Consider the following 12,986-nt stretch of genomic DNA (forward strand, 5'->3'; position numbering starts at 1 on the left):
AAACCCTGCTTGTTGATGAATTCGATGAAGAGTCGCCGCAACATTACATGGTAAGTGTTCAGCGAAGGAAAATGACTAGTATCATCGAAGCAATTGTTCCAGTTGAAAGCGACAAGCGATTTGCTCGAACCAAGGGGCCTCAAATTCATTCTTCGCCATCACAGAACATATCCAAAAACTTATGCTGCCCCTAATTGTTTGAGTCCATTTCGTTACAAGAAAGTTCAAGAAATGAGTTGCTAGTAAAAAAAAGCCAAATCTCATCGCATCGCCAACAAGCAAAATGACAGTGACCAAACGCTTACAATATTCCAGCATTATTTGCACTTGTTATAAATGTTCAAAGTACAGACACATGTTGTAACAGTGTAAATATCTGATACATTTGTAAATTTTTGTACATTCGTTCATTACTATTGTAGAAAATATGGTGTTACATTGCTATAATTGTCACTGGTATAGTTTATTCACTGTTAAAACTTTGTACCTTACAATAAAATACCTTGTAACAAATTATTTGTTAATCAAAGTAAAGTAGTTTCCTGAAAAAGGACGAAATCTTGTGATCATCTAATTCTGTCTTCATCATAAATGAGATTACTGTTTTAACGCAAATGCAATCATAAATGAGTCAAATCGCTTCACTGCATACGTGTCACTGAATTTCCATTTCCAATAAACCTGTGACAGTGCTAAAGAAGTCGTAAATACTAGTTGCACCTCATAACGAACCATTCTGCAATCATTTTTCTGGCGACGACCAACTTTCAACAAGTTTTTCGCTCACATTTCCTTGTGCCTATGAAATTTTTGCACCAAAACGCTGTCTGATGCATTGTGATTAGTTTTCAATTTCAAAAGATCGGGATAAATCGTTCTGCGCAAGTTTAAATGAATGATATTCATCATCATGCTTAAAAGTAAACATAACCTCAAACGAGAAATATCACAAATGTCGAGAAACGATGCTAGGTTCAATGCATTGTGATTAGTTACTAAAAGATCGAGATAAAAAATCGTGAATGTGCATGTTTAAATCAATAGTCCTCATCATAATGCTCAAAAATAAACATAACCTCAAATGAATGTCACAAATGTCATGAATGTCACGGATTCATCAACAAGTCAGGGATGTCCAAAATCTAAACTTGCTGTAGAAGTCAATTGTTTCATAGCCGACTATCAGTTAGTATCTTTTGGAAATGTTGAGGTCCTTTTTTGTCTTTTTCTCGGCAACTTGACTTGCTAGACGGTTGATTTTTGGCACACGCGTATAATTATTGCTGTTTTATAAAATGACATAACTTTTAACTAATTAAAATTTAAAATAAGACAAGTAAAATTAACATTTTTAAGACAAGGATGACGCTGGTAATGTCACATCATCCTTACCTATTCAAGAAATTATATTTTAAATTTTGGAAAAATCCGTTCATAAATAACAAAGATATTGAGCCCGAAAGTCTTAGATGGGCCACCTGTATATACAGGGTCCGGCAACACTTGTGTCCACCCCCAAAATCGTCTTTAATTTTAAAAAGAAAATTTTGAAAATTTGCATACGCTTACAGTTGACAAAGCTCTAGAAGCTGACGCAAAAATTTGTTTTTTATCACTTATCGTTTTGGCGTCGCGACGCCTTAAAAATCTAATGTTTAGGTAATTGTGAGGTTTTGTGATATCAACCTATAATTTAATTTTTTTTCAATATAAATGTGTTAAAAATATCTCAGTTGATATTTTAGATTTAATGTGAATTGTATTCAAAATGTGAGGAAAAAGTAGTGTTTTATCAAGTTAGTTTCCAATTTCATTACGTCAAAATTGGGAACTACGTTTACACCGGTCTGTCAACATCTTGTGTCACAAATGACATCTATCCTTTGGTTCGTTTTAGATGGTAACAAAAGTCTTACTTGGTGAAACTGTCGCTTTGTCGATGTTAATTAACGATTTCTGGTGTCCATAAAGTGCAACATGCCCGAGTTAATCAAAATTCACCTTCATATGAGTGAATGAAGTGACTTGTGAAATTTTGGTGTAAACGTAGTTTGTCACTGCACCGTCAAAATGTTGAAAACTAACTTGATAAAACAGCGTTTTTTTCGCAAATTTTAAACACCATTTGCAGTAGATTTAAAATAAAAACTCAAATATTTGTATTACAGTTATGTTGAAAAAAAATTGAATTCGTTAATATTACCGCAAAAACTCAAAAATCGCTAAAAATTATACTTTTTAGGCGTCGCGACGTCAAACAAACCGTGATATCAAAACAAATTTTTGTGTCAGCTTCTAGAGCTTTGTCAACTATAAGCGTATGCAAATTTTCAAAATTTTATCTTTAAAATTAAAGACGATTTTAGGGGTGGACACAAGTGTTGCCGGACCCTGTATATATATATATACAGGGTGGCCCATCTAAGACTTTCGGGCTCAATATCTTTGTCATTTATGAACGGATTTTTCTAAAATTTAAAATATAATTTCTTGAATAGGTAAGGATGATGTGACATTACCAGCGTCATCCTTGTCTTAAAAATGTTAATTTTACTTGTCTTATTTTAAATTTTAATTAGTTAAGATTTATGTCATTTTATAAAACATCAATAATTATCCGAGTGTGCCAAAACTCAACCGTCTAGCTAGTCAAGTTGCCGAGAAAAAGAGAAAAAAGACCCTCAACATTTCCAAAAGATGCAAAATCATAGTCGGCTATGAAAAAAATAATTTCCCACGCCCAATTTTGGACATCCCTGCGTTCGGTCTGTCAATAATCGCTGACGTCAGTGACGTTCTTGACATTTGTAATATTTCTCATTTGAGGTTATGTTTACTTTTGAGCATGATGATGAAAATCATTGATTTAAACTTGCGCAGAACGATTTATCTCGATCTTTTGAAATTGGAAACTAATCACAATGCATCAGGCAACGTTTTGGTGCAAAAAATGCGTAGGCACAAGGAAATGTGAGTAAAAAAACTTGTTGAAAGTTGGTTATCACCAGAAAAATGATTGCAGATTGGTTTGCTATGAGGTGCAACTAGAATTCACGACTTCTTTAGAAATGTCACTGGTTTATTGGAAATGGAAATTCACTGACACGTATGCAGTGAAGCGATTTGACTCATTTATGATTGCATTTACGTTGAAACAGTTATTTCAATTATGATGGAGACAGAATTAGCTGATTTCATCCTTTTTCGGCAAACTTCTTTACTGCGCCTATAAAATGTAGGGTACTAGATACTTTTAACATTTTTCTTTTGTTTAATCATGTCATTAATCCAAAGTAGATTAAGCTCGAAGCTCCAATATGTGAACTGCCGTAGTCAAGAAGTCAAAATTGGTTCACAATACGTATGAAATCTAGGACGTAGTGCTGCTATCGAAAAATGCTGGTGCAGTCGGTATAGTTGGTATGCAAAAGTAACGAAGAATGCTGTATCGTTGAGTGGCTTAGAACCTACAAGAGCAACGGCAAAGACAAGCTTACCCATGTCAAAACGGAGTTTTGTGGTATTTAGTGGCTATGCGACTAATAAATTCGTATGTTTCAATTATGATTTGTAGAAACAAAGTCGAATCGACAAATGTAGGTACAATTCTGCACACTTTCAAGACCGCCATGCTAAAAGGTGTTATCATGAAAGTTTTTTCAAGTCCAAATTGGTCGTACAGTACCATTAATATTTGAATAGGAAACTTTGAATAGGAAACCAACTAATGATACCAAGACGTATAAGTAATATGGAAATCAGATACATGTACTTACCGACAACTAAGCGGTTTAGGATCACCAAAAACGCATAATAGTGAGTTACATTTTCTAAGGTCATTGCAAATTGTAGGAACACTGTTTACATCTGATATTTCAGATTCGTGTTTTTGAACTGAATATGGTGCATGATGTTGCGAGTTGTATTTGTTGCTTCAACAAACCTTGCGAACTACCTAACGATCTAGGACCACTATACCCCTTCTATTATCATATGAAAAATGTGCTTGCACGGTATCAAGACAATTTCTCACTAAGAAAGAATAACGAGTCAAAGAAGTAGTGCAAGAAAAAAATGAAACAAAATGACAATGAACATCATTTATAACTGCGTTCTAATGAAAATTGCACACATGATATTTCTAACAAAGTATCGTCGGTCGACTCTTTCAATGGGATAATTCTTTAAACAACCAATTAATAACTTGGACGAGTGAAAAAAGACGAACAAGACTGAAAGCAACACACTGAAAATGATACTTCAACACGGACTGTTACTTTCAATATTGAACCTGTTTTTTCTCAATGAACCGCCAAAAGATGCAAACATGTAAAGGACTCTTATTGACACCCTATCGTACCCTGCTGCAAGCATTAAGAACGATTGCAGAACGTTCTGGACGGTGTTGTTGACCACCATGAACGACTATGCCACTTGGATTCTTCTAACATGGGTGGATATGTTTGACAGACAGTAACCAAGCTGCTAAAAGTCCAAAACCCTGCTTGTTGATGAATTCGATGAAGAGTCGCCGCAACATTACATGGTAAGTGTTCAGCGAAGGAAAATGACTAGTATCATCGATGCATATGTTCCAGTTGAAAGCGACAAGCGATTTGCTCGGACCAAGGGGCCTCAAATTCATTCTTCGCCATCACAGAACATATCCAAAAACTTATACTGCCCCTAATTGTTTGTGTCCATTTCGTTACAAGAAAGTTCAAGAAATGAGTTGCTAGTAAAAAAAAGCCAAATCTCATCGCATCGCCAACAAGCAAAATGCCAGTGACCAAACGCTTACAATATTCCAGCATTATTTGCACTTGTTATAAATGTTCAAAGTACAGAGACATGTTGTAACAGTGTAAATATCTGATACATTTGTAAATTTTTGTACATTCGTTCATTACTATTGTAGAAAATATGGTGTTACATTGCCATAATTGTCACTGGTATAGTTTATTCACTGTTAAAACTTTGTACCTTACAATAAAATACCTTGTAACAAATTATTTGTTAATCAAAGTAAAGTAGTTTCCTGAAAAAGGACGAAATCTTGTGATCATCTAATTCTGTCTTCATCATAAATGAGATTACTGTTTTAACGCAAATGCAATCATAAATGAGTCAAATCGCTTCACTGCATACGTGTCACTGAATTTCCATTTCCAATAAACCTGTGACAGTGCTAAAGAAGTCGTAAATACTAGTTGCACCTCATAACGAACCATTCTGCAATCATTTTTCTGGTGACGACCAACTTTCAACAAGTTTTTCGCTCACATTTCCTTGTGCCTATGAAATTTTTGCACCAAAACGCTGTCTGATGCATTGTGATTAGTTTTCAATTTCAAAAGATCGGGATAAATCGTTCTGCGCAAGTTTAAATGAATGATATTCATCATCATGCTTAAAAGTAAACATAACCTCAAACGAGAAATATCACAAATGTCGAGAAACGATGCTCGGTTCAACGCATTGTGATTAGTTACTAAAAGATCGAGATAAAAAATCGTGAATGTGCATGTTTAAATCAATAGTCCTCATCATAATGCTCAAAAATAAACATAACCTCAAATGAATGTCACAAATGTCATGAATGTCACGGATTCATCAACAAGTCAGGGATGTCCAAACTCTAAACTCGCTGTAGAAGTCAATTGTTTCATAGCCGACTATCAGTTAGTATCTTTTGGAAATGTTGAGGTCCTTTTTTGTCTTTTTCTCGGCAACTTGACTTGCTAGACGGTTGATTTTTGGCACACGCGTATAATTATTGCTGTTTTATAAAATGACATAACTTTTAACTAATTAAAATTTAAAATAAGACAAGTAAAATTAACATTTTTAAGACAAGGATGACGCTGGTAATGTCACATCATCCTTACCTATTCAAGAAATTATATTTTAAATTTTGGAAAAATCCGTTCATAAATAACAAAGATATTGAGCCCGAAAGTCTTAGATGGGCCACCCTGTATATATCAGTGCGGTGACAAAATGTAGTCGTATTCGTAGAAAAAGTATAGTACGCAACGCGAAGGTAAGGCCAATTACGCACTGGTGAATTGCTTCACTGCGTGCGAAATTGGCTACTTACCATTCTTGTTGCGTAATATACTATAATAAGACTTTTAAACTAAACTTTCAGACATAAGGAGCTTATTATTGCCATCGAAAATTAATTCATAGTCCAGGTCGTTCATTCAGAAATAATTTATTCTCATTATCCTGGTAATTTTCCCAAATTAAATTAAACTACTTCTAGTCGTCTCTGATCGACAAACAGATTTACATTTTTTGTTACCTTTAGAGTTCAGACAATTTCTGTCGATGATGGAAGGTAGAGTGCCACAATTTTTCAAAAAAACATACTAATAGAACATTTTATTTTATTCAGAACCAACACATATGAAAATCTGCCAGTTCCTCACAGTTGACATCTTTTACGTCAAATTGTTTCGTTATTTAGTAATCTTAACTAAAATATTAATGGTTTTGTCAACTTTGCTTCAAGGATACATTTTTTTGGTCAAATTCAATATGCAATATATGATCTAAAAAAGTACGATTTACTGCACCATATTATACGTAAGTTGATGGAATTTACACATAATAATAATAATTTTACTTCTACGCTGCAGCAGAGTGTCAAAAAAGCAAATCACACTGACTGCTCAGGGGTACTAAAGTAATATTTAAGTCGGTTAAAAGTGGCTTGTGAAAAGTTGGTGTAAACGTAGTTTGCCACTGCGCCGTCATAATTTTGATAACTAACTTGGTAAAACAGCGTTTTTTTTTAAGTAATTTGCAGTAGATTTAAAATAAAAACTCAAATATATGTATCACAGTTATGTTGAAAAAAATTGGAGTTTCAGAATATTTCCGTAAAAACTTCAAACGTCCTAGACGTCGCAACGCCAAACTAACCGTCATAAAAAAAACATTTTTTGCGTCATTCTAAAACTTCGTCAACTATGAGCGTTTTGCAAATTTTCAAAATTTTATCTTTAAAGTTAAAGACAATTTTGGGGGTGGACACACGTGTTGCCAGATCCTGTATAAGAAGATTCGAAAATTGGAAGTGACATTGTCAAAGAATTGCCATATGTGTCAGATCAACATTTTTAATTCAATGTATTTTTGGATGGTTTATCGGTCAAAAAACTTTTTACAAATCTCGCACTAAAAAATTTTTACGATTCTCCAGCAATTGCCACAAATTTTACTTAGAAATAACCGATATCTTTCTTTGTAGTACTATTTGGCACTTTCCATTTGAAGTGCAGTTTTCAAGAACCAGTACAGTTAAGAAAACGTTCAGTTTGTAGGTTAAGGTAAACAAATTTCATTTTGACAAATTGACGATACCCCTCTTCTTTAAAACGCCCCAATTAGTACCAACTTTATTAAATTTTACTAACACAATACAATATAATGCTCACTCATGTTTCATGTATATTCGTTGATACTAAAATAGGGGCTTCGCTGTGAATTGAAATAAGGTATACTGTGATGATGGGATTTGGGTACCAAAAATAACTGAAGCCAAGTTCACGGGAAAGTTCTATTGACACTTTCATTTACACACATTTCGGCATTATCAATACATTAATTCTGAACACAATGACTCTGACTATCTATACATTTTACAGCAACTATTTATACAAACAAATTGAGTAGAATCAGCAGATTCACCTGAAATAACCATTACCATATATGCAAGTATTTCGCTAAAGGTAATGGGTATTGAACTCATTACTCAATTGCATTCTCAGCAATTGGTAGAGGTAACTGTCCGCATTGTTGGACTTTACACTATTAGCAAATTTAATATATTTTACCATTACAATACATTTTGGTTTTTCAATTAGTAAATATCTAGAAACACAATTGTTTACATTTTTTATTAAACGAATTCCATTGTCAAAAACATGTTGGACAACGCTTTGTTTAGTGTTTAGTTCAATCATCGCTTTGATGATGGTAGCCTTGCTACCTAAACGGACGTCAGTATTGTTTGACAACCTCTGGTGTGTGGGAAAAAGAGTACATTTTTAGTGTAGTGAATATGTTTCGGTCAAACAATTTTTTTTTATAACACTAAGATACAGAAGCTGACCAGTTCGGTAGAAACTTTTATTCCCAATCAGTTAATAATACATAAGTTTACACCAAGCTCTTCTATCTGCTATTACGGTGATTAACTGTACTCTATTTTTGTTCTGTTCATCATATTCTCGTGCAAGTGCTGCTTCCATGTTTTCCATTTCTGTCATACTTTCCCAACATTTCTTCTCAATTGTGCTTTGCAAATCCTCGACAATCCGTTGGCATTTTCAATAACTGAGTTTTTCTTTGATTTCTGCTTCAGTAACCTATAGAATTTTAACAATATGTAACATATATGTATAGTAACAAATCGAGTTGTGTACAATAATTAAGAAATAATGTACCCGTCTAGATAAGATAAACCTTTGAAGGACTTTCTCAGCGACCGCCATTTTGTTGTGTTGCCGTCAAGACTTTTTGGGATCCAAGACTGCAATTAGATTGCCGTTTGCTAAGTCAAGTAGTGGAAGCAGTTGATGATCTCTCCTGAACTTCTATGAACAGAAAAATTTTGATTTTCATGGCCTCCTCAGTTTAGGAAAAATTAGAATTGACGTACGAAAAATAGTGTCAAACTATAAAAAACAAAAACTTCGTACTTTAGCTTCTAAAAACTTGGTAACTTGACGTCTACATAAATGTAATTTGTTAAAAAAGTTGTTACAATTAACCATGCTTTTCACTTATTCGTGCGACCTATCCCTTATATGTATCTAGGTACTTTAACTTTTAAATTAGAATCAATAAGTTTAGTTTAGTTAATCTGTTTGTGTGAACATGCCACGGCTGTGACATGGGAAGGACACCCTTTCAACAAGAATACTAAGTGATTTATTTCTGCGGTTTACACAATACTTCTGACGATTGCAGACATTTGATTGGCAGAAAACGATCACATGTCAATTTAATATGACGTTAAGAATTAAATCAAAATTAAAGATTTAATTTAACTTCTGTAAATGATTTATTTATTGTTCGACGTTAATTTCATTATTTCTTCGATTTGTTAAACTTTTTTTTTATTTATTCGTCTGCCTGTGTTCAGTAACTTGACTACGACTTAAAAATAAGTTACTTTGCTACCTTATCGACTCCAGCTCTCTCGAAAAGCATAATACCCTCGGAACGGTGTCATCTGTCGTTGATTTTAGTTTTTTTTAAGCGACAAAGTACAGAGAAAAACTTTAACTAAGTATATCAAATATTCATGTTTGATAAAAATTTTTATTCGAACATTAGAAACTCATTACGTCTCCATTATTCAGAGCAAGATCGAAAGACTTAGGGTGAGTCGTGGCTCAAGTTCTGAAGAAACGAGTCCAGTTATGGAAGGTATTGCTAATTTTTGTTTGCATTAACTACTCACTTATTTCAGAGTGTAATTTCATGAAAATTTGCCGATTCTTAACGGTTGGAATTTTTGAAATGAAATATTCCCGATTTTTACTCTCTGCAGTGAAAATCATCTTGCTAGTGTCACTTTTGATTCAAATGTACTTATTTTTGTTCTAGTTTGACCTTCAATATTTTGTTCAGTACAGCACTATATACTTTACCATTTTATATGTAAGTTGTAAGTTGCAAAATTTTGGGTTTTTATCTAGAGAATGTTTTTCAGTGTACAATGTGTTTATTTTCTAAATCACTCACTGACAAGATGATAACCAGAGAATTACCACATTTACAGTTGTGGAAATTTGAAGACGCGCCTATAAGGATTAAAAAAAAACTTAGAAAACACACTTTTCGGGTTTTGATTTACATGATTTTTTGCGTCACGTGTGGGGTGCTATTTGCAGTAGCATTGATTATACCGACGAGAGATGATCAACAGTTTATTTATTTCTTCTATCTGATTTCTATTTGTTTTGGAAAATGGGTACTTATTAAAAAGTTTTTTAGTATGCCCTCACTTCCAAATAATTTTAGGCTGATATTGCAATTTGGTCAGGCAAAACAGTTATACTACCAATATGTATTTACGTCGGAATTACCATTCCAGTTTTTAGTATTTTTTATATCCTTGAGTATGGAAATTTACAAGTAAAAATGCTACTTCATTTTGCCCGAGCGTTAGACTCTGGATACAAAATCTTCGAAGATTCTATATACCAAAAATGTGTTGAAAACAACTTAATTCAATTTGCAAAGTACCACATTCTACTTTCAAAGTATGTGAATCCACGCTCTTTATTTTTTATATCAGTTTGTTTAGACATACGCAGACAATCTTACGACACACTGAAAGTTTTGTACTCCCTTTCTACATCATTGGTATAATTGATGTGGCCAATGTTGCTCTATTCTACTTTGCGGTAAGTTAGCAGAATAGTGTGGCAAGTTTTTCTTACAAAGTATTCTAGTTTGATGGTTCTGTGTCGACACAATATTTCCGCCTAATAACTTTAAGCATGGTCGCTGTCTTAACGGTAGGAGGATTCGCCGAAGTCGGACAAAGAATCGAAAACATTGTATGTTTGAAATGGTACTGTTTCTTCTACTTAAATTTTTCAAAGTCTGTCGAAATTGTAGAAGGATTAAATGAGGTTAAATGGTACCACTGGAATGAAAAAAATAAGATGATATACTTGATTTGCCTGATGAATGCAGCACGAGTGCTTAAAATTAAATGTTCAGCTAATATTTCACCCAACTATAACATGGCACTACTAGTAAACTTTTACCATATTGTGTAATTTTTACTAATTTTTTTTTTTAGTGCATACGTTCATTTTCTTCGGCCTTTTCTGTCTTTTATAATCTGAAGAAGAACTGATTAGGATCATGTTTAATTGTTTGATGTAGTTATTAGACATAGTATATTAGATAGTAAACGCCGACACGTCCTAAAGCATCCCTAAAGCTAATGCGAGTTGTGCTATGAGGTTTCGGCGTGATAGCTGTAGGTACATAATGTATTTTACCTTTAAGAAAAAAATATTAAGCGTCTCTTAGTTGAAATGATCATTGTAACTTTTAGTAATGGCGTATTTTAAAATAAGAAGTAACTAATTTTTACAGAACCACAAAGGAACACTTCAAACTTCACTGCAAATATTAAGTAGTTTACTTTAGAACGTAAAATTTATGCGTTTTCTTGTAGAATTATAGAGCACTCTCCTGCACCATGTTTCATAAAAATAAAAGTTTGTTAAGATGTGTTTTTGTTTCATTATCAGTACGGTCTCAAATCACTGCGCCAAAAGAATATCTGCACTATTTCTGGGGGTGTCAGAACACACAGAAATCTATCTAACGCAAAAAAATATGTAAAAAGATCAATAATTATTGATATTTGTATTATAAATGAGAGAAATTTCGTGTTGAACCGACAGTTTTACCCACAGACCTCGGTTTTTCCGACCGTTTTGTTCCAACTGTTGAAACCGTCGTTCAAAACCGTCGTGCAAGAACGAGATTTGTGGGGCCCTTTAATGGTATTTGTGGTATAAGTGAATAAAAAAGTTGATAAAAAAGAATTTCATCGAACGAAAAAACAGTTACAAAAAAAAACATATAAGATTTTAATCAAGTTAATTTCGCAACTAATTTGACAATTGCTGACATTTGATTGACAAATAATGTTGAGTATTTAACCCTTTAAGGGCCGATTGCAGAAACGCTGATTAAACAACAGACTATAAAATCTTGGATTAAATTTAGTCCTAAACTATATTTTGATCCAATGGCAAAAACGTGGTTTATAGATGAGATTATAGAGAGAAATATCTTGACCCCTTAGGGCCTTATCGCGTAGCGCTCCCCCACCTTCGAGAGGGTGGCAATCTTAACCCCTTTCCACAACTTTCAACTTTTTTAAAAAAACTTTAATTTACTCCGATGAGATTCCGATTTCTTATATCCAGTTTACACCCTCCAACTGTCAGAGGGTAGAGGTGTACTTGTTTAAACAATATAAATGAAATGCACCTTGTGAAATTGCAGGTTGCATTCTAAAAATTTTTATTGAATTTATGGCCATTGTGTTCTTGACTATGGACCAGTATTTTTTAAAAGTAATTACTTTATATGAGATTTTTCAGGAGAATACGTTAAAATCGATATTTTATCTGAAACTGCAGAATGCCCGCTTTTGCCGTTTAACTTTATGCAAACATTCTCGAGGTTTTCTTTAAATTTTCCTTAGGCCCGATTGCAGAAACACGGATTAAATTTTTATTCAAGACTAAAGCTTTAATCTACGATTATACGTCAAATTCGATTGCAGAATAATATTTTTCTATTTCGCGTTCATAATGAAGATATTTCGATACGCGTTTGAGCTTATTTCGGTATCGTAATAGACCAATCCCGTGCCAATATTTCCAGGAACTTATATTTTTCTTAGGTTTGCAGCAGACAAACCGTCAACCTGCCGTCAACGTTGACAATTTAGATTTTGGTTTTGATAAACCATGATAATTCGGGGTAAACCCAACTCATCGAAAACCAGTTCGTCAATTCGTAACTGACATACATCCACAATGGAAACAGTCATTTCGTATGCTATAACAAACAACTCATCTCATACCCAACTTGTCACTATGCTTATTTTGTCTGTTAGTTTTTTTGCGTAGGCAACACATTTTACTTTTCACAAACAACCACTTCTCTAAAGTGATAATAAAATATTTATAATATAAATATTTATAAATATAAATATTTATAATTTATAACATTATTTACATTAATGGCTGGAATTGCTTATGTTCTTGTAATACTAAATAAATTCACAATATACAAAACACCTCTACATTCTAGGCACAGCTTATCCCTTGTTAATATTTTTTAGGTGTCTAGTATTGGTAGTTATGATAACGTTCTATTAGTAGTTCAACAGTTTAGTTTCTTACCTGGATTACAATGCCGATCAA

General features: G+C 33.4%; 1 long non-coding RNA gene across 1 annotated transcript; it reads left to right on the top strand.

Moving 5' to 3' along the window:
- The first annotated feature begins 3,794 nt into the window (after positions 1-3,794).
- On the top strand, positions 3,795-5,055 carry LOC148176389 (uncharacterized). The gene is made up of 3 exons (XR_015769958.1): positions 3,795-3,816; positions 3,880-4,546; positions 4,599-5,055. It is a non-coding gene; the product is annotated as an uncharacterized LOC148176389 (long non-coding RNA).
- Positions 5,056-12,986: the final 7,931 nt, after the last annotated feature.

This window comes from Gnatocerus cornutus, chromosome 4 (genome assembly GCF_029298725.1).
Source record: "Gnatocerus cornutus isolate USDA-ARS CGAHR chromosome 4, icGnaCorn1.1, whole genome shotgun sequence".
Taxonomy (NCBI): Eukaryota; Metazoa; Arthropoda; class Insecta; order Coleoptera; family Tenebrionidae; genus Gnatocerus; species Gnatocerus cornutus.